This window comes from Cupressus sempervirens, chromosome 3 (assembly GCF_028749045.1).
Source record: "Cupressus sempervirens isolate cs-2001-9-10 chromosome 3, ASM2874904v1, whole genome shotgun sequence".
NCBI classification, from domain to species: domain Eukaryota; kingdom Viridiplantae; phylum Streptophyta; class Pinopsida; order Cupressales; family Cupressaceae; genus Cupressus; species Cupressus sempervirens.
In genome coordinates, this window is record NC_143120.1 from 265,179,675 (window position 1) to 265,203,246 (window position 23,572).

The window sequence follows — 23,572 nt, forward strand, 5'->3', positions numbered from 1 at the left end:
CTTTTGCGAAGAGGGGGCCACCATTAATGAATGTAAGTGAACCAAGAGGGTATATTATAGATGGTGAAATAGCTTGGATAGGTGGTAAGATGGAAGTATGGAGTGGAGGAGATGGTAGGATAGGATCTTGATTTAGCTAATGGGATGAAAAGATATCCTGCAGTAGAGGAGGTATGGCTTGAGGTTTTGGAGATGGAGGGGATAGTGACTACACTATGGATGGAAGACATGGTACAATGATATCTTCATTTATGCTTTGTGGGATGTCAACATGCTTTCGGGCAGGATCTTGATAGGATTGGTTTGGAGTGGATGGTGCGATAGGAGGTGAAGGGATGGACTCTTCAAAGGCAGCGGATGGATAGATGGGAGATTCAGTAGTGGAGATGGGTGAGTAGAAGATGGATGCATAAGGGTCATTATGGGAGATTTTGAAAATGCTTGGAGTTGATGTGGGTAGGATTTGGAGGGTTTTGACAGATGGTGGGATTTTGATGCTTTCGGGAAGTGGAAGGAATTTAAGCAATTTGATGGATGGTATGCGGATGATAGCTATGGGAGATTGAGGTGATATTATAGATGGGGAAGCTTCATTACTGACTACTTCACATGGTTGGATTAGATGACATGGCTTATCGACTGTTGGAGGCGACTTTTCTTGTATTTCCTCTAGGAGATTCCTTGGAGACTCATGTGTCGGAGGTGGAGATGGATTGACAGGAATAGCTAGTGTGATGGGGGTGGAAGATTGGAAGCTTGGTTGATTGGGTGATGGAGGAGAAGTTGGGATATCAGATGGCATGAATAGATAGTTTGGAAGAATGCATGGATTTTGTGGGATGCTTGGGGGAATGTTTCTAAGGCTTTCAATATACTCGTCATAGTCAACAAGATTTTCATCATCATTGGAATAGGAGGTGGTGGGAGCAAGGACAATACAACCGAACACATCATGATAGGTTTGGGATTTCATGTTTTGATGATGAGTCGAATGGGGATGGGGTCTTGCATATGGATGAACACGGAAGCTCATGGTTGGATTTGGATTAAGTGCAGATTTTGGATTGGCTGATGAAGGATTTCCTAGGGAGAGTCAAAGCTGTATGACAGACCTAAGGAGGATTGGATGGGGATTTTCGGCTTTTCTAAGGATGGAGGACATCAAGGGCATGCTGTCAAAAAGTGAGGGTTTTGCTTTCCTATTTGCAGGATTGGTGCCTGTGTCAACTTGAGGATAGACTAATGATCCTATGGGTATGATACGAGATTGATCACTTGTGGATCCCAACCTTTAGCTCAAGGTGATGAGGGATACAAGTGACAAAGCTAGATTACCCTAGACAATGCTCTGTCAGAGGGATAACCTTGGTGAGATTGGTTGATTGGTAGGATTGATTGGATAGCAAACTCTGGCAGAGTAACAACAATTCCTTAAAGGCTTGGGTGATTTTGGATTGGGTTGCTAGCTGGCTGGGGGGATGATTTGGATGGACTTTGGATTTGGGATTGTTCTAAAGCAAGGAACTAGATAGATTCGGTTGCAGCGGGGGAGCTTGGATGATTTTTTGATGAGGCAGTGACTATGCTAAGTATGCCTTGAGCTAGGAGATTTCTACTTTTTTGGGATTTTGACCAAAGTTGGCAAACATTCATTCAAAAGCTATGAACAAACAATCAGACAAAATTTTGGAGCAAGCACGTCAAACACACCAACATCCTAGGAAGCTTTCTACAAGGATGAAATTTGTTATAGCTAGGGAGTCCTCGATATACGCAAGGTACGTGAGGCCCAAATCCATAGATGAAACCAAAAAGATGTCACACAGCCAAGAGGAGCGGTAACCCACTTCTCCTCTTTCACTTCTCATGGTATAAAGTTCCTTGAGGCTTAGCTCGAGTGACAAAATCTTGATTCCAAGAGAGGTGTCTTTGGATTCACCTCTCGATTTTTATACTCCGTCGAAATTCTGGAGTTGAGGTCGTCCCAAGGGGTGATAAAATCCCCAAGCAGGCCTCCTAAAAAGTGTAAAACAAGACCACATACATGATCTTGGGCTTTAAAAGACACGCGTTCATTCCAATTGATGATTTAGATTTTGTAAGCTATGATTGAAGACACTTATGATTATGACATACAATGTTCATTCCAATTTGACAGCGTCATTAGCATAATGGAAGTTGAGAGATCATCAACATAAGAAATGCGAGTGTCATTGAAAATGCATCAAAACTATGCGATGTTCATTGATTGTTAGGCATTCAAGATTGAGTGTGACTTTGTTTTAAGCCTAAAACAAAGATATGTGAAGCTCGATTTGTCAAGCGCATGCCTAGAGGCCTTCCACGTCAAGAGTTTGTTCAATTTTAATGTCCAAATGAAGTGTTAGCGAGCCTAATGTGCATTCAAGGAATTTTCTAAGTTAGAAAAATTAATTAAAACACAAGTAAGTGAAGTTTGATCTTTGTGGAGCACTTAACACCCTCTTAGGTGGACCCATCCCCATAGATGGCGCTGAGATTGCAACCAATGGTTAAATTGATGGGTGATTAAAGAGGGTGAGTCCAACTACAAACTCACTTAAAGCATCTTTATTTGGTTTTTATAATTTAGGAAGTTCTTAGAATGTAGATTCTTTTTATGCCCCAAAAGATGAAGTGTGAGATATTGTAATGATTAATTGACCTTTTGCATTCAAGATTGGATTTTTTGTTTTAATCATGTATTCATAAAAAAAACAAACTTGATTTTAATCCATGGCACTCAAGAGTGATTTTAGCAACATGCATTCAAAGACAAGTGATTAAACATTCAAGTTTTTTCCTTTGAGCATTCAAGATTGAGATTTTGTGTGTTGTTTTAAAAACTTTGAAGTGCTTTGTTTTAACCTTAGATCATTCAAGATTGTTTTGGACTCAAAAGTGAAAATGACTCTTTGGACTTTGGTTTTCATTCAAGATTTTGTGTTCTAGTTTGCATATTTTAAGCCCAAAAATGATATTCCTGGATTGTTTTGATGCATGAAAAAAGTAAGAAACATTCAAGATTTTGCAACAAGACATTTCTTTGGAACAAATAACAAAGCTTTTAGGACAATTTTTGGCAACCATTTAGGATTCTTAGTTTTCATGAGATTTTTAAAAGAACTTTAAAATATTTGCAAATGAGGTTCATTTTATCCTTGATTGATGCTTTGAGTTTGATTTAGATTTTAGTGTGCACTTAGTGTTGATTTTGAACCTTTTGAAATGGAAACTTGAAGTTCTTTTTAAATTCTCAAAAATGAAGTGTTCCTAACTTTGCATGAATGCATCTAAAACCTTGATGTTGCAAGGATGCAAATGATTGGATTGGTTTAGTTTCACTTGTTAAAATATTTTTTCTTTTTTGCAAATTTTTAATTTTTTAATAAATTTAAGTATGATTTGGGGGTTCATTTTAAGCACTAAAAAGAAGTGTGTATGATTTTGCTTCCTTAAAAAAAAATGGCCAAGATCTCCCACAAGAAGAAGAAGAAGAAGTAGATGGAATAAGAAGAATATAGAAAAGAAGAGGAAGAAGAATTTCAAGTGCTTTGTCCACCTATAAGCTTGAAAAATCTGCAAATACTATGAGATAGACTATGAGTTCCTTTGTCTTCTTCATGCTCATGTGGACCTACAAAACCAATTTATACAATCCTACCAATCACAAAAACAAGAAAAATTAGCCAAAATTAGCAAATGACATACAAAACTTGACTAAAAAACTAATGAAGATGACCCATGCGGGGTCCCATCGGGCGTGCCAAAATGTATATGAGCAATGTTAGTATGCTAATAGAAACCAAATTTAAATAAAGCTTCTACAAACTAAACAAAATTCATAAACTTCAAGATAGACTAAGATGAGCTCTCAATTGAGAATATGAGCCATTAATGGACTCTCTCAATAAGAAGCTCTCTTGTTGAGTGGCTTTGTTTAAATAGATAGGATGTATGCTCAAGCTTATGCTTCAAAAATGGCTTCAAATGGAGTTGGAATTTGGGTGTGAGTGTATGGTTTTGATGTAAAATGGCTTCTTAAAATGACATTATGACTTTACTTCATGGATTGTGCTATTTTGCAAAGGGGAAGGATCCAATTTATAGGAAAGAGGCTTGAGGGATTGAGGGCTAAGATGCAAGGATGGGAAAAAGCTCATGGAGGGCTCAGATTGCATGAAAGGAGAGCACATGGATTGTGCTTCCTTACAACCAATCAGGGAGTGACACATATCACAGGGTGAGAGGATGGAGGAAAGGGGAAGGATGAGTCAACAAAGGAGGCTCAAGGGATAAAATCTTCATAAAGACCCTCATAATGGCTTGTAAGAGAAATAAAAGGGCTTGGAAGAGTCATTTATGGCCTAGTGGGCTTCATAAAGTTTTATGGTTGGGATATTTTGAAGGAGATGAGAGGAATTTCGACTTGGGCTTGATTAGGAAGGTTTTAAGCTTGCTTAGGATTGTGCAAATGATTAGAGGATGGATTAGGATGGTTTAGGATTAGCTTAGGGATAGGCAAGTGGATGGCATTTAATGAGGGTGGGTGAAGGAGGAGATATTTGTTAACTTTGGCTTAAGTTAGTAAGTTTTAACCCATGTTTAGGGAATGTGACAAGGTTAGGAGGGGATTAGGATTAGGTTTAAAGACATCTTCTAGAAGAATCTAGACTTTGGATGAGGATAAAGACTTTCTAGAATAGTCTAGAACTTCCTAGGATGAGGATGAAGACTTTCTAGAAGAGTCTAGAACTTCTTAGGATGAGGATAAATTAGATTTTTAGGAAATAAATAAAGTTTTATTTATTTCAAGGGTTTGGGTTGAGGAGATATTTATTAAAACTTTTTTAATAAACATGAGGATTAATATTTAATCTTAATTAAATATTTTGAGTTGGGATTAGGGGTAGGAAATGATGGGATTAGCCTTTAATCAAAATTAAAGAAGGATTAGAAGATTTTGGAAGAGGTTAGTGGTCTTAAGGAAATTGGTCAAGTTTTGGGCAAAATTTTTTTATATATTTATTTTGGGTTTTTTGGTCAATTTATTAATTAAATAATTAATAAATAAGAAAATAATGTTTAAATAAGATTTAAACATTTTTGTGAGGGATTATTTAATTAAATATTTTTAATTAAGATAAAGGGATTTAATGGCATAAAAATAAATAAATAAATAAAATAATTAATTAATTAATAAATAATGATGTCATCAGGGACTTTTTTCAGAAAATAAAAATACTTTATTTTCTAAAGGTTTTTAGGTGTCTACAACACTTAGCCATAAGTTTTTGACTGTACAAGAGGTGTAGATTATGAGTGTGTGGATTGAGAACTTCAAGGAGTTATACCCTAATGATCTAGACTTTCCCAAGCCCTATCAAGTGTGTACTAATTATAATAACCATTTTCATCATAAGTTTTTTGACTTCACCTTGCAGGAAGGCCTCTTGTTCAAAGGCAATCAACTATGTGTCCCACGGGGATTTATCAGAGAAAACTTGATCCAAGAGAAGCATAATGGTGCTTTAAGTAGGCCTTTTGGAGTGCATAAGAAAATTGATTTTGTCCAAAGGTTCTACTCCTAGCCTAGCTTGAGCAGGGATGTGAAGAGGTATATTGAATGTTGGATGGTTTTTCAGAAGGACAAGGGAGTTCTCACTAATGCATGACTATATCAACCATTGCCTAATCCCAAAGGCCTTGGGAATTCCTAAGCATGGACTTTATGGTGGGACTACCTAAAACCAAGTAGGGGTTTGATAGTGTTTATGTCATTGTAGACAGGTTCACCGAAATGGCTCACTTTGTGCCATGTAAACCCACTCAATATGCACGTTCCATTGCAAATATTTTTTTAGGGAAGTAGTAAGGATCCATGGGATTCCTCTCAACATTGTGTCCAATAGAGACACTACATTTATGAGTCACTTTTGTAAGACCCTATGGCATAAGTTGGGCACTAACCTCTCATTTGGATCTACCTACCATCCTCAAATGGATGGGTAGACAAAAGTGGTTAACAACAACTTGGGAAACCTTTTAAGGTGCTTGACCAAGGAATCTGGCTAGAGTTTGGACCACATTATAACACAAGAAAAGTATGCCTACAATGACACTAGAAATAGGTCAACTAGGAAGTGTTATTTTGAAGCGGTGTATGGAGTTCTTGCTAGAGGCATTCTTAAACTAAGGGACTTGAAAATAGGTGCATAGGTCAGTGGAGTGGTTGGAGACTTTTCTCTTTCGATGAAAGAGGTTCATGATATGGAAAAGAAAACCTTGGAGAAGAATACAACAAAGATGAAACAATGGGAAGATGCAAGAAAGAAGGATGTTCAATTTGTAGTTGGGGACTATGTCATGGTACATATTAGCAAGCATAGGTTGTCCAAAGGAGGATCTCACAAACTGCAGATAAGGAAGGTGAGATGATGCAAGATTCTGGCCATGTATGGAGCCAATGCATGCCAAGTTTATCTACCAATAGATATGGGCATATCCATTACCTTTAATGTGACTAGGAATAGAAAATTCATGAAGCATCTTATGAAATGGTAGGGGGAAATAGAGAGTGAAGCCAATTGGGTTGCAAAAGGAGACTTCAAGAAACATGACATTTATCTTTCTCTTATTCTCTCTTAAAGTCCTAGAAGGACTTTCATCTCATTGGTGGAATATTGTGCAAGAGAACCTAGGATATGTCATTAGGTGGAAATAAGAGTCTTGATAAGACCTAGGAGGAATAAAGAGGTCCTTGGTATAGGGGTTTTCATGCATGTGAAGCACCAATGTAGTGCATGATAGGCAACTAGTTGTAATGTTGCATTGTTGTCAATTATGGGAAAAAGTGAAAAAGTTGTTTTAGAGGGCTATATAAGAATAAAATGGTAGTTAGGAATTGACATAAACTAAATATGGGCTAAATAGCTCCCATGGATGATTTGGAGTTATAAGGTATAGTCCTACCAAGTCTAAGATGCAAAAATGCAAAAATTGCACATTGACAATTTTTCAAAAATTGTAAATTTTCTTGTCAAAAGTTGCAAATGTGGTTAGAAGTCACAATTTGGTTTCCAATGAGTAGGAGGTTGTTCATTTAGTTGGAAAATGAGTTTTTAAATCTCCCCAATTCACCATTGTAGGGTTGGAAGTATTGGAGTTGTACGAATGCATACTATAGATAAGGAATTCAATGATTGTTTAAATGAAAGAATGGGATTTTGATTGACATGAGATTGAATAAGTTCTTTTGCATTGGAATCTAGTTTTTTAATTTTCTATACTTTTTTTCTAGTTAGAATTTCTTAGCAACCAGTTTGTGCTTACAATAAATGTTTTAGGAAATTGCCTGTTTGTTGGCTAGTACTAAGGCAGACTTGGCAATATGGAGTCTACTAGAATTGCCTATGGTTGAAACTCTCTGAAACCTTGAGAGACTCTAGTAGACACCTTTTCAATTATGTAATACAAAGGATGGAGAATTAAGTAAAGGGACAAGCCATTTCCTTGGAAGCCCTAGGCAAGACAGAGCTATACTTGACTAGAAATTGAGCCAAGGAAACAATATTTCTTACAAGGGTGAAGAATTTTGAATAGGAAGGGCATTATGGAAGGATAGTTAATTGAATGGAGGCTCTATGGTTGCAAGGAGGAGTTTTGGAAGTCTCTAGTGTACAGGCAAGAGTAGTTTTACTATTGATTGGTTTGAATTGCTAGCAAACCATAGCAAACCCTCAAAAATCAGGTTAGGACATGTGGTAGATGTTGGGAACTTGATACCTAAAGAATCTTGAAGGAATTTGAAAAGGGTATCTAAAAATTTAATCTTTTTGGGACCTTCATAAGGAGATATAGGAATTTAATGTAAGAGTTTTTCATTAGTTTGAAGAGATCGTATAGGAATTTAATGTATGGATTATGAAAGATGGATGGAGAGAAGTCCAAGACACACTAGGAAGAGCCTCACACCATGGAAAGATCAGATAAGTCATCAAGGAGGCCTAAAATGAAGTTTCAAGTTACTATGCAAGCCTGGATGGTAGGTTAGTCTAAGGGAAAGTTGTCTCTAATTGATTAGGGTTAACCTTGTGTAAGAAGGTGATATCAAGGAGTGCATATAAACTATCTACACCAACCTAGACTAATCATATCATGTATCTAAAATTGTACATGTGTATCTATGGTAATGAGTGGTTGGATCATGCTTAATGATATTTATTATTTTCATTATGAATAAATAGGGTACATGTTACATGAAATATTTGAATCAATGTTTCTTATTATTTTATTTATTATAGGGAATATAATGCCATGCTTGATGAATGAACTAGCATTGTGCTTCCTCATGATCAATCAAATAAAAGTAATGTAAACCCCCAGTTCATCATTGTTATGCATAATATTATAGATAAACTTTGGTGACAACTTGAAGAGTTGAGTTTAAGAAAACTTTTGTGTGATTTATTTAACTTCACTATGGTAATCACTTGTGTTAATGCACATGTGATGATAGTGCATGTGAATGGAATATCTTCTAATTATTGGAAATTAGTTGTTATTTGTTGCAAGATATTGCATAGCAATTTGATTAAGTGCTAGTGTTGCATATAACTATTGTTCAGACTATTGTTAACTTCATGAAGAATGTTCAACCTTGACCACTTTGCAAATGGTATAGGATTTGTATGCTTATTAGAAAAAGATATAAGCATGCATAGTACAATGAGCCTTATCAATGTGCATCTTGAAAGACTGTCATAAGTGTTCTTATGTGATATAGATAGTGTATTGGAATTGTATCAATTAGTTGATAAAGCATGATCTTATGAAGGAAATATAGGAATGTTCAATAATTGTTGTATAATTCACTCATGTTTTAGAAGGCTAATTTTAGTCTTATATTGTAGTGCAATGAAGCCTTCTTTTGTCTATTAAGAGATGCAAAATGAACTTTGTAAAAAATGCATAGATATAGTTATTGAATGATGCACATGGCAGGTATTGAACAATTATATTCATGTGTTATTGACATTTTTCATTTCTTGAAGAATACCTTCTCAGATGAGCTCTTGATATGATAGATTTTGAGGTGATTGATATTTAGCATGAAAATGATAATATACATAATTCCATTATCTCTCTTAGTTTTACTTGTTTAGTCTTGCTTGTTGCTAGGTTGGGTATCTTTCATGTTAGGAAAGATTCTAGGGAAGCTTAAAAGCTTTCTAGTAGGGTGGTAAACCACCTCCAATATTCTTAACATTGTGTTCTTGGATAGGTTCTGGAGCTCCTTTATAGTTTGCCCATATTGTTCAAACTATCTCAATATTCTAGTATTTGGTATCTATTATCTCATTGAATTTTCCACATTTTATAGAGAATGCTAATTTGGCATTGGTTTTTAAGGGCAGTCTTTAAACACATGAAATTATTGCTTCAGATATGAACCCCACTTAAACATTCCATTCTCATTTGCTTAGAATTTTCATTAAAACCATTTGTCATCACCTAGACAAGCATCCCTGCTCTTTCACTCCAATCTTGTTGATGGAGTAGTGTTCAGACTTGTTCTTGCCACGTGTTGTTTACATATCTAATCTATTCAGTTCTATTTAAAAATTTATTAAATATTTTAAATAAATTTGGAAAGAAAGTTTTAGATATTTGGAATAAGTAAATGTAAATGTAATTTTCTTATTCTAATGTTAAATTATTTTTTAATTCTAATATATTTATATAATTTGATGCAAAAAGAGTAGCATTTGATTTCAACAAATGGTTGATTATTATAATTAGTAAGTTATATTTTTCATTTTAAAATTATATTGTATTTATCCTATTATAATTTTTACACATTGAAGGAATGTGTTTTAAAAATATATACACTTTTCTAAAAGTCATTATTTAAAAGTTTATAATAGTATAAAGTTTAAAAGTTAATTTTTTTTATTGTAGTTCAATTTCTACAATCAAACGAAAACAAATATTTTATAGAATTTTGACTGGATTATTTTAATGAATGGTAGTAATTTTAATTAATATCCTTATAAGACAAGTATATTACATCCTTTATTTTATATTTAGTATAATATCTGAGATAACATATGATATATTTAAAACTAAAGAGAAGGATCCGCTAAGGAAAAAACTACTCTCTTATTAGCCGAGAGGCTCTGTAGTCACATAAAGACCCTTAAATCTATGAAGGACCAAAAATTCATGAAACAAACCATAAATTCATGAAACTCAGTGGATAGGGTATCATTAAATTTATTAGGGCACATAAAATTAGTTGTAACATAAACGTACTAATCTAGGGAAAATGTTGCGATATGGGATCATATAATTTCACTTTCTTGGGAAAACTGTTGAGAGCTTATTGAGAGTGAAGAATCATGTTTAGGATTCCTTGAATCACCAAAAAATAAAGAATAGTTGAAGTATGGGGAAAATGGATTTTAGTCCATTAAAGGACTAATTGAGGGCTATTAGGCCTAATAGGATTTTTTCATTAATTTGAAGAGATCATATAGAAAAATAATGTATGGATTGTAAAAGATGGATGGAAAGAAGTTCAAGACACCCTAGGAAGAGCCTCCAACCCTTGCAAGATTAGATAAGTCATCAACGAGGCCTAAAATGAAGTTTCAAGCTAGTATACAAGCCTAGATAGGTAGGTTAGTCTAGGGGAAAATTGTCTCTAATTTATTAGGGTTAACCTTGTCTAAGAAGGGGATATCAAGGAGTGGATATCAACTATATACACTACCCTAAACTAATTCTATAAAATTGGTATAAGAGAAATTTAATTTTGGGTGTCGTAAGTGTATGTCTAACTATAAAGTAGAATACTCCATATGATCCACCATGGTCATGAATGTAGAGCTAGCTAAGAAGGTTCAAGAATAGGATGAGGAAAACCTAGAGTTGAAGGAAAAGATAGATGCCTTGGAAACAATACTTGAGGAGACAACCCTCATGATTAATGCAGTGACTAGCAAGGTTGCCCAGAAGAAGGAACATCCCAAGAAGAAGCAATAGGTGTTTGATGAAGAGGAGGCATCCACACCTGATCCTAAAATAGCAGAAGAACCATTTCTTAGAGAAGTCAAGGCATTAAATCAGAAATCCTTGGAAGGATTGCCACTTTTTAGTGGAAAGCTAGATACTGACCATGTCTTGGAAGGTTGGAAGGCATGGAAAACTATTTTGAAAGTGAAAATGTGAGTGAAGCCCAAAAGGTGAAAGTAGCAAGAGCAAGAATGAGCGTAGCACCTCTCACATGGTGTAAGTTCAATTAAGATGAAAGAGTGAAAGAGGGAAAGGAACCCTATGAAAAATGGAAGAGTATGGTAATACAAATTCAACAAAACTACATTCCTAAATACTTTGAAGTATGGTTACATACCGAGAGGTTGAATCTCAAAAAAAGAGAAAATGATGTGGCAAGTTATACTAAAGAGTTTTAGAAACATTGTCTAAGGTCTAAGGTGCAAGAGGCTAAAAGCATTAAGATAGCCAGGTATATTAATGGCTTCAGGTGGGACATCCAAGAGGAACTTCAATTATGGAGTCCTAATTTAATACAAAAGTGTTACCACCTAGCACTAAAGGTAGAGGAGAAGTTGAAGAAGAAGCAAGATGTTAGTAATAGAAGTAGAGGTAAAGGCAAAGAGAAGAGAAACTAGAGAGTAAATTATGGTGGTGGAAGAGGCCAAGCAACTAGATCCAAAGGGGATAGTAAGCCAAGTGAATAGAGTTGTTCAAGTAGTCCAAGAGGAGGATTTAACCAAAGAGGCTTAGGCAATACTAGCTTTACTAGCATAAATAGAAGTCAAGGTAGATGTCCCTCATACCTTTTTGTAATGAAGTTTTACAACTATAACCAAGTAGGGCATCCCTAGATTATAGGTTTCCAAACAAGGCTTCTACCTCAGGAGAAAGAAAGATGGCTTATGCTCAAGAAGATGGTTGTAACAAGAAGACAACTGATCTCCCACTTGTTTTAGAAGAAGGTGAGAATATGATGTTCACAAGAACACTTATAAGGGAGCCCATGAAGGAGGAGCCAAGTCAAAGAAGAGCCCTATTTAGGGGCAAATGAAAGGTGAAAAAAAAGCTATGTAAAGTTATCATTGACTCTATCTACTGATAACATAATTTTAGAAGAAGTAGTAGTAAAATTAAAACTTAAAAGACTCTTTCATAACTATTCTTATAGAGTCACATGGCTAAATAAGGGTCAGCATGTAGAGGTGAAGAAACAAGCATGGGTTGACTTCAATATTGGTAGGTATAAGGATAGAGTTCTATGTGATATACTGCCAATGGATGCATGCCATCTCCTTTTAGGGAGGCCATCGCAATATGATAGAGAAGCACAATAGGATGGCAAGAAGAATGTATAGAATTTTAGTAAGAAGGGAGATGAGTCTTATACCATTCAGTCTTTGTTAAAGGGGGAAGGAACACCATTGGTGGGACCTAATGTCCTAATGGTAGGTTAGAAGGAATTTCTAAACATCATGAAGGAAGAAGGAAAAGGGTATGCCATAATTGTCAAACCTTAGAATACAAGTAGCACAATCAGATCAATTTTTTTGAAGGAAGTACAAAATTTACTAGATCAGTTTGAGGACATTGTAAGTGATGGGAAGCTAACATTTCCACCTAAGAGAACTATCAACCATCAGATAGATTTCATCCTTGGAGTAGCTTTTCCTAATAAGGCAACCTATAATATGAAACCTAATCAACATGAGGAGATAGAAAAACAAGTGCAAGAATTATTGGACCATGGATTGATAAGGAAGGGTGTGATCACATGTGTAGTGCCAACTATTTTGGTGCAAAAGAAGGGAGGTACTTGGATAATGTGTATAGATTCGAGAGTAATCAACAAGATAATAGTTAGGTATAGATTCCCAATCCCAAGAGTTGAAGATTTGCTTGATTATTTGGGCAATGCAAAGTACTTCAACCAAGTTGACTTAAAGAGTGGATATCATCAAATAAGGATTAAGGAGCGAGATAAGTGGACGAAAACTTTTAAGACCACTGAGAGGTTATATGAGTGTCTAGTGATGCCCTTTGATTTTTCAAATGCCCACTTTGCATTTACAAGGCTCATGAATGAAGTTTTTGCTGATTACTTTGGTAAGTTTAGTCTAGTTTGGAAAATTTTGTCTAATGCTAAGCTCATCATCAACCTAGAAAATTGTGATTTTATGAAGGAAGAATTGGTCTACTTTGGTTTTTAATCTCACAGGGACAAATCAAGATGGATCTGAGCAAGGTAGAGGCTATACTTAGTTGGCAAACATCCAAGATTTCCTAAGTGGTATGGAGTTTCCAGGGTTTAGCATAATTTTATAGGAATTTCATTAAGAAGTTTAACCATATTTGTGTACCTTTGTTGGAGACCATTAAATGTGGGATTAGAGCCACGTTCAAGTCAATTAAACAAGCCACTAGGAACTTTGAATTTTTGAAGAAGCAGATTTCCACTCAAACCATTTTGGTCTTGCATAGCTTTGAGAAGTTATTTACTATCGAATGTGATGCTAGTAACCTTTCCATTGAAGCAGTTCTTAGCCAAAAGTGTGAACTAGTTGCAGTCCATAGTGAAAAGTTGAATGAAGCCAAGAGGAAGTATTCTATCTATGACCTTGAGATGTATGCCTTGGTCCAAGCCTTGAGGAAATGAAGGCATTACTTGCTGTTTAAGAAATTTGTTGTGTATTCAAACAATCAAGCCTTAATCTTTCTAAATTTCTTAGATAAGATGAGTTACACGCACATGAAGTGGGTGGACTATATCTAGGCCTATACCTTCACCATCAACCATAAAAAGGGCATTGCAAAAAAATTTGCAAATGTACTTAGCCATAGGTTGTTGACTGTATAAGAGGTCAATATTAGGAGTGTGGGGATTGAGAACTTCAAGTAGTTATACCCTAATGATCTAGAATTTTCCAAGACTTATCAAGTATGTACTAATTATACAAACCATTTTCATTATGAGTTTTCTGAATTCACCTTGCAGGAAGGCCTCTTATTCAAAGGTAATCAACAATGTGTCCCAAGAAAATTTATTAGAGAAAACCTAAAGCAAGAGAAGCATAATGGTGCTTTATGTAGGAATTTTGGAGTGCATAAGACAATGGATTTGGTCCAAAGGTTCAACTACTAGCCTACCCTAGGCAGGGATGCGAAGAGGTATGTTGAGTGTTGCAAGGTTTGTTAGAAAGCCAAGGGAGTTACCACCAATGCATGATTATATTGACCACTACCTATTCCCCAAAGGCCTTGGGAATGCCTAAGCATGGACTTTGTAGTGGGACTACCTAAAAGCAAGCAAGGTTTTGACAATGTTTATGTCATTCTAGACAGGTTCACCAAAATGGTTCAATTTGTGCCATGTAAAACCACTCATGATACATGTGCCATTGCAAATTAGTTTTTTAAGAAAGAAGTATGAATCCATGGAATTCGTCTCAACATTGTGTCTGATAGAGACACTAATTTTATGAGTCACTTTTAGAAGACTCTGTGGCATAAGCTGGGCACTAACCTCTCATTTGGATCTGCCTACCTTCCTCAAATGGATTGGCAAGTAGAAGAGGTTAACAAGAGCTTGGGAAACCTTTTAAGCTTCTTGACCAAGGACTATGGTAAGAGTTGGGACCACATTATTGCACAATAAGAGTATGCCTATAATGAAACTATAAACATGTCCACTGGGAAGAGTCTTTTTGAAGTGGTGTATGGAGTGCATCCTAGAGACATTCTTGAGCTATGGGACTTGAAAATAGGTGCAGAGGCTAGTGGAGTGGTTGCAGACTTTTCTCTTTCGATGAAAGAGGTTCATGATATGTTAAAGCAAACCTTGGAGTAGAATACAACAAAGATGAAGAAAAGGGAAGATGCAAGAAATAGGGATTTTCAATTTGTAGTTGGGGACGATGTCATGGTACATCTTAACAAGCATAGGTTGTGCAAAGGAGAATCTCACAAATTGTAGATGAGGAATGTGGGACAATGCAAGATTATGGCCAAGTATGGAGCCAATGAATACCAAGTTGATCTACCAACACATATGGGCATATCCACTACCTTTAATGTTGTAGATTTGGTAGTCTAAAAGGGTCCTATTCCATCATCTAGTCTAATAGAGGATCTAGACCTTTAGGACATTGTAGCTACCTTGTCCAAGCCATCTATAAGCAAGTTACAAGCTGAGAAGATTTTGAGTTCTAAGGTGAACAAGGTGACTAGGAACAAAACATACATGAAGCATATTATGAAATGGTAGGGAAAACTAGATAGTGAAGAAACTTGAGTTGTAGAAGGAGACTTGAAGAAACATGGCATTGATCTTTCTCTTATTCCGTCTTAAAATCCTAGAAGGGCTTTCAACTCATTGCAGAAGTATGGTGCAAGACCACATAGGACATGTAATTAGGAAGCAATAAGATTCTTGATAAGACCTAGGAGGAATCAAGAGGTCTTTGTTAAAGGGGTCCTCACACATGTGAAGCACCAATGTAGTGCATGATAGGAAACTAGTTGTAATGTTGCATTGTTGTCATTGTTTTAGAGGGATAGATAAGCATAGAAGGGTAGTTAGGCATGCAAATGACCTAAAAATGGTTTAAATAAATTCTATAGATGTTTGTCCTACCAAGTCTAAGATGTAAAAATGAAAAAAATTGTCAATTTTGAAAAAATTGCACATTGACAGTTTTGCAAAAATTGCAATTTTTTGTGTGAAAAGTTGCAAATGTGGTTAGAAGTCACAAGGTGCTTAACAATGATTAGTAGTTGGTTCAATTAGTTTGGAAATGATTTTTTAAATCCGTCCAAGCTACTATTGTATGGTTGGATGTTTTGGAGTTGTACAGATGCATATAATGGACAAGGAATTCAATGATTGTTTGAATGAAAGAATGTGATTTTGATTGAACATGAGATTGAATAAGTTCTTTTTCATTGGAATCTAGTTTTTGCATTGGTTATACTTGTTTATTTTTTTGGTTATAAGTTCTTAGCAACCAGTTTGTGTTCACAATAAATGTTTTAAGAAATGACATGTTTGCTAGCCAGTACTGGGGTAGGCTTTGGAAAATGGTGTCTACCAGGATTCCCCATCGTTAAAACTCTCCGAAACCTTGAGAAATTCTAGCTGACACCTTGTACATTGTGTAGTAAGAAGAATGGAGTAAGAAGTAAAGGGCTAAGCAATTTCCTTAGAAGCCCTAGGAGAGATAGAATTGTACACGGCTAGAAATTGAGCCAAGAAAACCTATTTTCTTGCAAGGGTGAAGCATTTTGAATAGGAAGGGTGTTATGGAAGGATATATAATTGAATGGAGACTCTATTGTTGCAAGGATGAGTGCTAGAAGTCCGTAGTTTAGGAGCTAGAGTAGTTTTATTGTTGACTAGTCTGAATTGATGGTAAACCCTAGCAAACCCTCAAAAATTAGGTTAGGGCATGTGGTAGATGTTGGGAAATTGAGACCTCAAGAATATTGAAGGCCTTTGAAAATGGTATCTCAACCTGATGTTGTTTGGTACCTTCTTAAGGAAAGATTTTATCAAATCCAAATTTAGTCCAATAGGAGGGCTAATTGAGGGCTATTAGGCCTAATAGGAGTTTTTCATTGGTTTGAAGAGATTGTATATAAACCTAATGTATGGATTGTTAAAGATGGATGGAAAGAAGTCCAAGACACCCTAGGAAGAGCTTGCAACCCTTACAAGATCAAATAAGTCGTGAAGGGGAACTAAAATGAAATTTCAAGCTAGTATGCAAGCCTTGATGGGTAGGTTAGTCTAAGGGAAATTTGTCTCTAATTGATTAGGGTTAACCTTGTGTAAGAAGGGGATATCAAGGAGTTCATATCAACTATCTACACTACCCTAGACTAATCTTATAATGCATCTTTAATTGTACATGTGTATCCATGGTAATGGCTAGTGGGATCATGCTTAATGATATTTATTATTTTCTTTATCAATAAACATGGTACATGTTGCATGCAATATTTGAATTAATGTTAATTTTCATTACATTATTTATTATAGGGAATGTAATACCATGATTGATGAATGAACTAGCATTGTATTCTCATGGTAAGTCACATAAGAGTAATATAAACCCCCAGTTCATCATTGTTATGCATAATGTAATAGACAAACTTGGATGACATCTTGAAGAGTTGAGTTTAAGAATTTTTTTTTGAGATTTATTTAACTTTACTTTGGAAATCACCTGCATTAATGCGTATGCGATGATAGTGCACATGAATGGAATATCGTCTAATTATTGGAAATTAGTTGTTATTTGTTGTAAGATATTGCATAGTATTTTGATTAATTGCTAGTGTTGCATATAACTATTATTTAGATTGTTGTCAACTTAGTGAAGAATGTTCAAACTTGCTCACTTCGCAAATGAGATAGGATTTGTATGCTTATTAGAATAAGATATAAACATGCATAGCAGAATGAGCCTTATCAGTGTGCATCTTGAAAGAGCATCATAAGTGTTTAGTTGTGATACAAATAGTGTATTGGAATTGTATCAATTAGGTGATAAAGCATGATCTTATGAAGAAAATATAGGAATGTTCAATAATATTTGTATAATTCACTCATGTTTTAGAAGACTAATTTTAGTCTCATATTGTAGTGGAATGAAGACTTCTTTTGTCTATTAAGAGATAAGAAATGAACTTTGTAAAAAAATCATAGATATAGTTATTGAATGATGCACATGGTAGGTATTGCACAATTTATATTCATGTGCTAATGACATTTTTCATTTCTTGAAGAATAACTTCTGAGATGAGCTCTTGATATGATGGATTATAGGGTGCTTGATATTGAGCATGAAATTGATTATATAAACAATTTCATTTCCTCTCTTGGTTTTACTCATTTATTCTTCCTCTTTGTCAAGTTGAGTATCTTTCATGTCAGGAAAGATTCTAGGGAAGCTTAACAACTTTGTGGTAGGGTGGTAAAGCACACCTACAATATTCTCGCCCTTGTGTTCTTTGAAAGGTTCTAAAGCTCCTTTACACTTTGGCCATCTTGTTGAAACCATCTTAGTACTCTAGTACCTAGTATCTAGTATCTAGTATCTGGTACATGTATCATTTTTATTAAAGTTAATGATAGTTAATCAACTAATATTGACTTGTCAATATTCAAATGACTTTGACTCTCATTGAATTTTCCACATTTTATGAAGATTGTTGATGTGGCATTGGTTTTGTAGGGGCAATCTTTAAAGACATGAAATTATTGATTCAAATATGAACCCCATTTAAACATTACATTCCTGTTTGCTTAGAATTTTCATTAAAATTGTTTGTCGTCGCCTAGACAATCTTCCCCGCTCTTTCACTCCAATCTTGTTGATGGAGTAGGGTGCAAAATTAGTTTTTCCATGGGTTGTCTACATATCTAAGCTAGTAAATTCTATTTAAAAGTTTATTAATTGTTTTAAATAACTTTCAAAAGAAAGTTTTAGATATTTGGATTAAGTAAATTTAATTGTAATGTTCTTATTCTAATGTTAAATTATTGTTTAATTCTAATATATTTATATAATTTGATGCAAAAGGGTAGTATTTGATTTCAATAAATGGTCGATTATTATAATTAGTAAGTTATATTTTTCATTTTAAAATTATATTGTATTTATCCTATTATACTTTTTACACGTTAAAAGAATGTGTTTTAAAAATATATACATTTTTGTAAAAGTCTATTATTTAAAAGTTTATAAGAGTCTAAAGTTTAAAATTAATTTTTTTTTATTGTAGTTCAATTTCTATAATAAAATGTAAACAAATATTGTATAGAATTTTGACTGGATTATTTTATTGAATGGTAGTAATTTTAATTAAGATTCTTTTAAGACAAGTATATTACATCCTTTATTTTATATTTAGTATAACATCTAAGGTACATAGACCATAACATATAATAGATTTAAAAATAAAGAGAAGGTTCCCCTTACAAAAAAACCATTCTCTTATTAGCTGAGAGGCTCTGCAGTCACATAGTGACATAAAGACCCTTAAATCTGTGAAACACCAGAAATCTATGAAACTCGGGGGATAGGATATACCTAAATGTATTAGGGAGCATAACATTAGTTGTGACGAAAATTTACTGATCTTGGGAAAACGTAGTGATATGGGATCACATAATTTGAATTTCTTGGGAAAACTGTTGAGATCTTATTGAGAGTGAAGAAACATGTTTAGGGTTACTCAAATCACGAGAAAAGAAAGAATAGTTAAAGCATTGGGAAAAGGGCATTTTGCATCGTGAAAAATTAGTGGAGCAACCTTTTCCATGAGGTAGGAGGAATCTTGTAAAATCTAGAGTAAGCGTCCACCATTATAGTTAATAAACCAGATTCTTCTCTCTACCTTAATGTTTGTTATTATTATTCACTTTGCAATTGGTGAGAAAACAATGTCTTTCGATCCATTCACTTGGACTGTGATGAGTATAAAACATACTAATAAGTATGGAACATACTGGTTGATGCTGAAAATTGATAGTGTTATTGTTCTAAAAATTGATAGAGGAACCCTTACAAAAACAAGAACTTCCCACCAATAATGAGCCACCTCAATAGGGTTTCCAGCTCAACAAGAAGCAAGGAAGATGAAAAAGAGCAAGAAAGGCCTCAATCCTCATTGAGAAATGGACAACAAATCCCACCTCAAAGGAGGTGGCAAGACCAGAAAAACCCCCACATGTGACCATTGACAAGAGATAAAAAGGCAAAAAGAGAAAGGTGAAACACCCATCACTAGATCTGACCCAAGAATCCTCACCGGCGAAAAAAATATACAGAAGGAAAGACCCACAACCCATAAAGTGGCAGGGGATTTACTAGATGATTTAAAAAATAATAATAATAATTACAATCTATAGATTTACCAGATGCTCCTGCCTTTAACTTTATTGGAGAGTGAAAAAGAAATGGATATGAATAAGTGGAGGATTGATGAACAATATTTATGTACAGAAATAAAGAAGCAAGCTGGAGGAAAATGGAACGGCAGAGTGTAAACTGACAATCCATGCACAATATGTGAAAAATCAACTATTGCAGTCATTGATTATTAATCTCCTATCATAAACGATTATTAAACTGCTGAAAATAAATTCCCAGCTAATATCGAAAAATAACACAACTGCAACTTCACTTATAAAATATGGAAAGAAATGCGCAACACAATATTTTCGGACAAATTGTCCCTGGAAAAACCCCTAAGGGAAAACCAGTTCTATAGATGAGAAATTATATTAAACTTCAGCAAATCAAGAGATACAAAATTCCTTGCCTCTCACTGGCAAAAATCCGACAACCTCCTAATTTCTCCCGCTGATATTCCTCACTGCTATTCCTGCGCTAACACTGCGCCCTTGCTAACACTGCAAGACTGTTTGCTAACACTGCAAACTGCTTCACCAAAGCTTCTCACTATGCCCTTGCTAACACTACAAGACTGCTTCACCAAAGCTTCTTCTCCAAATGACCCAATGACCCCTTTCTATACTACTCCTGTTGGTAAACCAACGATCGAGATTAAATCTAATCAATGGCTGAGATTAAGACAACTCGACAGCCAATAATAAAATTGGTTGCAAAGTGTCCAAAAGGAATCACTAAAATTAGTAAATAATAACCATTTACTAATTTTTGGCAAGTGGACAAACAGTTGTCCAAACCACCCATAAATACAACCGCTATTCATAGATAAGGACGAACAGCTGTCCAAGCTACCCATAAATAGTGCTGCTATTTTCAGGTTAGAAATAACAACTATCCAACTAACAATAATTAACACTCCCTCTTAGCGAGGAAGCTATTCTGCATGACACCCATCTTATTTCTAAAGAAGATAAATTTGGCCTTTCCCAAACCCTTCGTTAGAATGTCTGCTACCTGCTCATCTGTAGGTATGTATTGTAGTCGAACAACTCCCCTTTGTACACAATCTCTGATGAAGTGATATCTGATATCTATATGTTTAGACCTATCATGAAACACTGGATTCTCAGACAACTTGATGCAACTCTAATTGTCACAATGTATCACAGTAGTCTCAACCTTCTGACCAAACAAGGCTACTAACAACTTCTGAAGCCATTTAGCTTCACATGTCGCCATGCTAGCTGCTATGTATTTTGCTTCTGTTGAACTTAGAGCCACAGACTTCTGGTTCCTGCTGAACCAAGATACAACTCCTGATCCCAAGCTGAAACAACACCCTGAAGTGCTCCTTTTGTTTGTTGTACTTCCAGCCCAATCTGCGTCAGTATAGCCTATCAACCTGATACCTTCACCTCGAACTTCTCTGATACCATGTGAAAAATCAACTATTGCAGTCACTGATTATTAATCTCCTATCATAAACGATTATTAAACTGCTGAAAATAAATTCTCAGTTAATATTGAAAAATAACACAACTGCAACTTCACTTATAAAATATGGAAAGAAATGCGCAACACAATATTTTTGGACAAATTGTCCCTGGAAAAACCCCTAAGGGAAAACCAGTTCTATAGATGAGAAATTATATTAAACTTCAGCAAATCAAGAGATACAAAATTCCTTGCCTCTCACTGGCAGAACTCCGACAACCTCCTAATTTCTCCCGCTGATATTCCTCACTGCTATTCCTACGCTAACACTGCGCCCTTGCTAACACTGCAAGACTGTTTGCTAACACTGCAAACTGCTTCTCCAAACGCTTCTTACTATGCCCTTGCTAACACTGCAAGACTGTTTGCTAACACTGAAAACTGCTTCTCCAAAGCTTCTCACTATGCCCTTGCTAACACTGCAAGACTGTTTGCTAACACTGCAAACTGCTTCACCAAAGCTTCCCACTATGCCCTTGCTAACACTGCAAGACTGTTTGCTAACACTGCAAGACTGTTTGCTAACACTGCAAACTGCTTCACCAAAGCTTCTCACTATGCCCTTGCTAACACTGCAAGACGGTTTGCTAACACTGCAAACTGCTTCTCCAAAGCTTCTCACTGTGCCCTTGCTAACACTGCAAGACTGTTTGCTAACACTGCAAACTGCTTCACCATAGCTTCCCACTGTGCCCTTGCTAACACTGCAAGACTGTTTGCTAACACTACAAACTGCTTCACCAAAGCTTCTCACTATGCCCTTGCTAACACTGCAAGACTACTTCACCAAAGCTTCTTCTCCAAATGACCCAATGACCCCTTTCTATACTACTCCTGTTGGTAAACCAACGAACGAGATTAAATCTAATCAACGGCTGATATTAAGACAACTCGATAGCCAATAATAGAATTGGTTGCAAAGTGTCCAAAAGGAATCACTAAAATTAGTAAATAATAATCATTTACTAATTTTTGGCAAGTGGACAAATAGCTGTCCAAACCACCCATAAATACAACCGCTATTCATAGATAAGGACGAACAGCTGTCCAAGCTACCCATAAATAGTGCTGCTATTTTCGGGTTAGAAATAACAGCTGTCCAACTAACAATAATTAACACAATATTTGTAACGGAAATAGGGAAGAAAAACAGGACAAAAGTGGAGTTCACATCTGAGGTACACATTAACTCTGTATGCTGCTTAAATCTGGCCATAAAAAGACAAAATCCTAACTGATTGAAATCAAATTACGAGTTCAACAAAATAGTGTTAACTTATAAATGACATGAAGAGGGTATGACATACTTGTTAGATGTGCTGAATTCGTAACCAGATTTGAGTGAAGAAGAGCGAAGGGCATGTTTCCATTGTTTGAGCCTCTTTTTGATGATTCTCCCCTTTCTTTCATGTTCAACAAATGCATCTTTATAAACTCCTTTCTCAGGATAGCGAACGTCACAAGGCTCCCCATCACAAAATACAGGAATAAACCGAGCCTTGGTTTTCGACATGTCAACCAGCTCATCTAGACACCAACTGGACTCCGCAGATCATGGTGAGAAGATTGCGATCTGCACTTCAGTCATAATTCTTGAACATCAAGAAATGTCCAAAAGCCCTTTTCCTCCAATGAATCGTAGAGTGCAAAAGCCATAGTATCTTTCGTGTCGGGGCCTCGGTGGCTGATGAATGCATCATATAATTACTTTGATGCAGCGGACATTTCCCTTTCACTAGAAGAACGCTTGCGAGATGAGGAGGGAGGCGCCATGGGCTCGACAGCACGACCAGATTGAATGAAAATTTAACTCAGAATTAAATTTGGACTGGATTTCTATAAGGAAGAGAAAATATTTCCAATATATTTCTTTGTAACATTGACGAAATGCATAGTGGGTCCGACAACTATTATTTTAATCTAAGATGCCTTCCAGTGACTGTAGAAATATTCCTGCAGCATTTTCAAGTGATGTGACACAATGATTTTAAATATTCCATTCCGTCTGCAATACAAGACTCTTCCATTCTGTCTGTTGACGGAAACCTGTGATTTTGGCTGCAATCCAAAACATTTTTCTCTAGAGG

At 35.5% G+C, this 23,572-nt stretch overlaps 1 pseudogene; it reads right to left on the minus strand.

Moving 5' to 3' along the window:
- Positions 1-23,258, minus strand: part of LOC149565920 (putative disease resistance protein At1g61300) — a 63,748-nt pseudogene extending 40,490 nt beyond the window's left edge.
- Between the last annotated feature and the right edge of the window lie 314 nt (positions 23,259-23,572).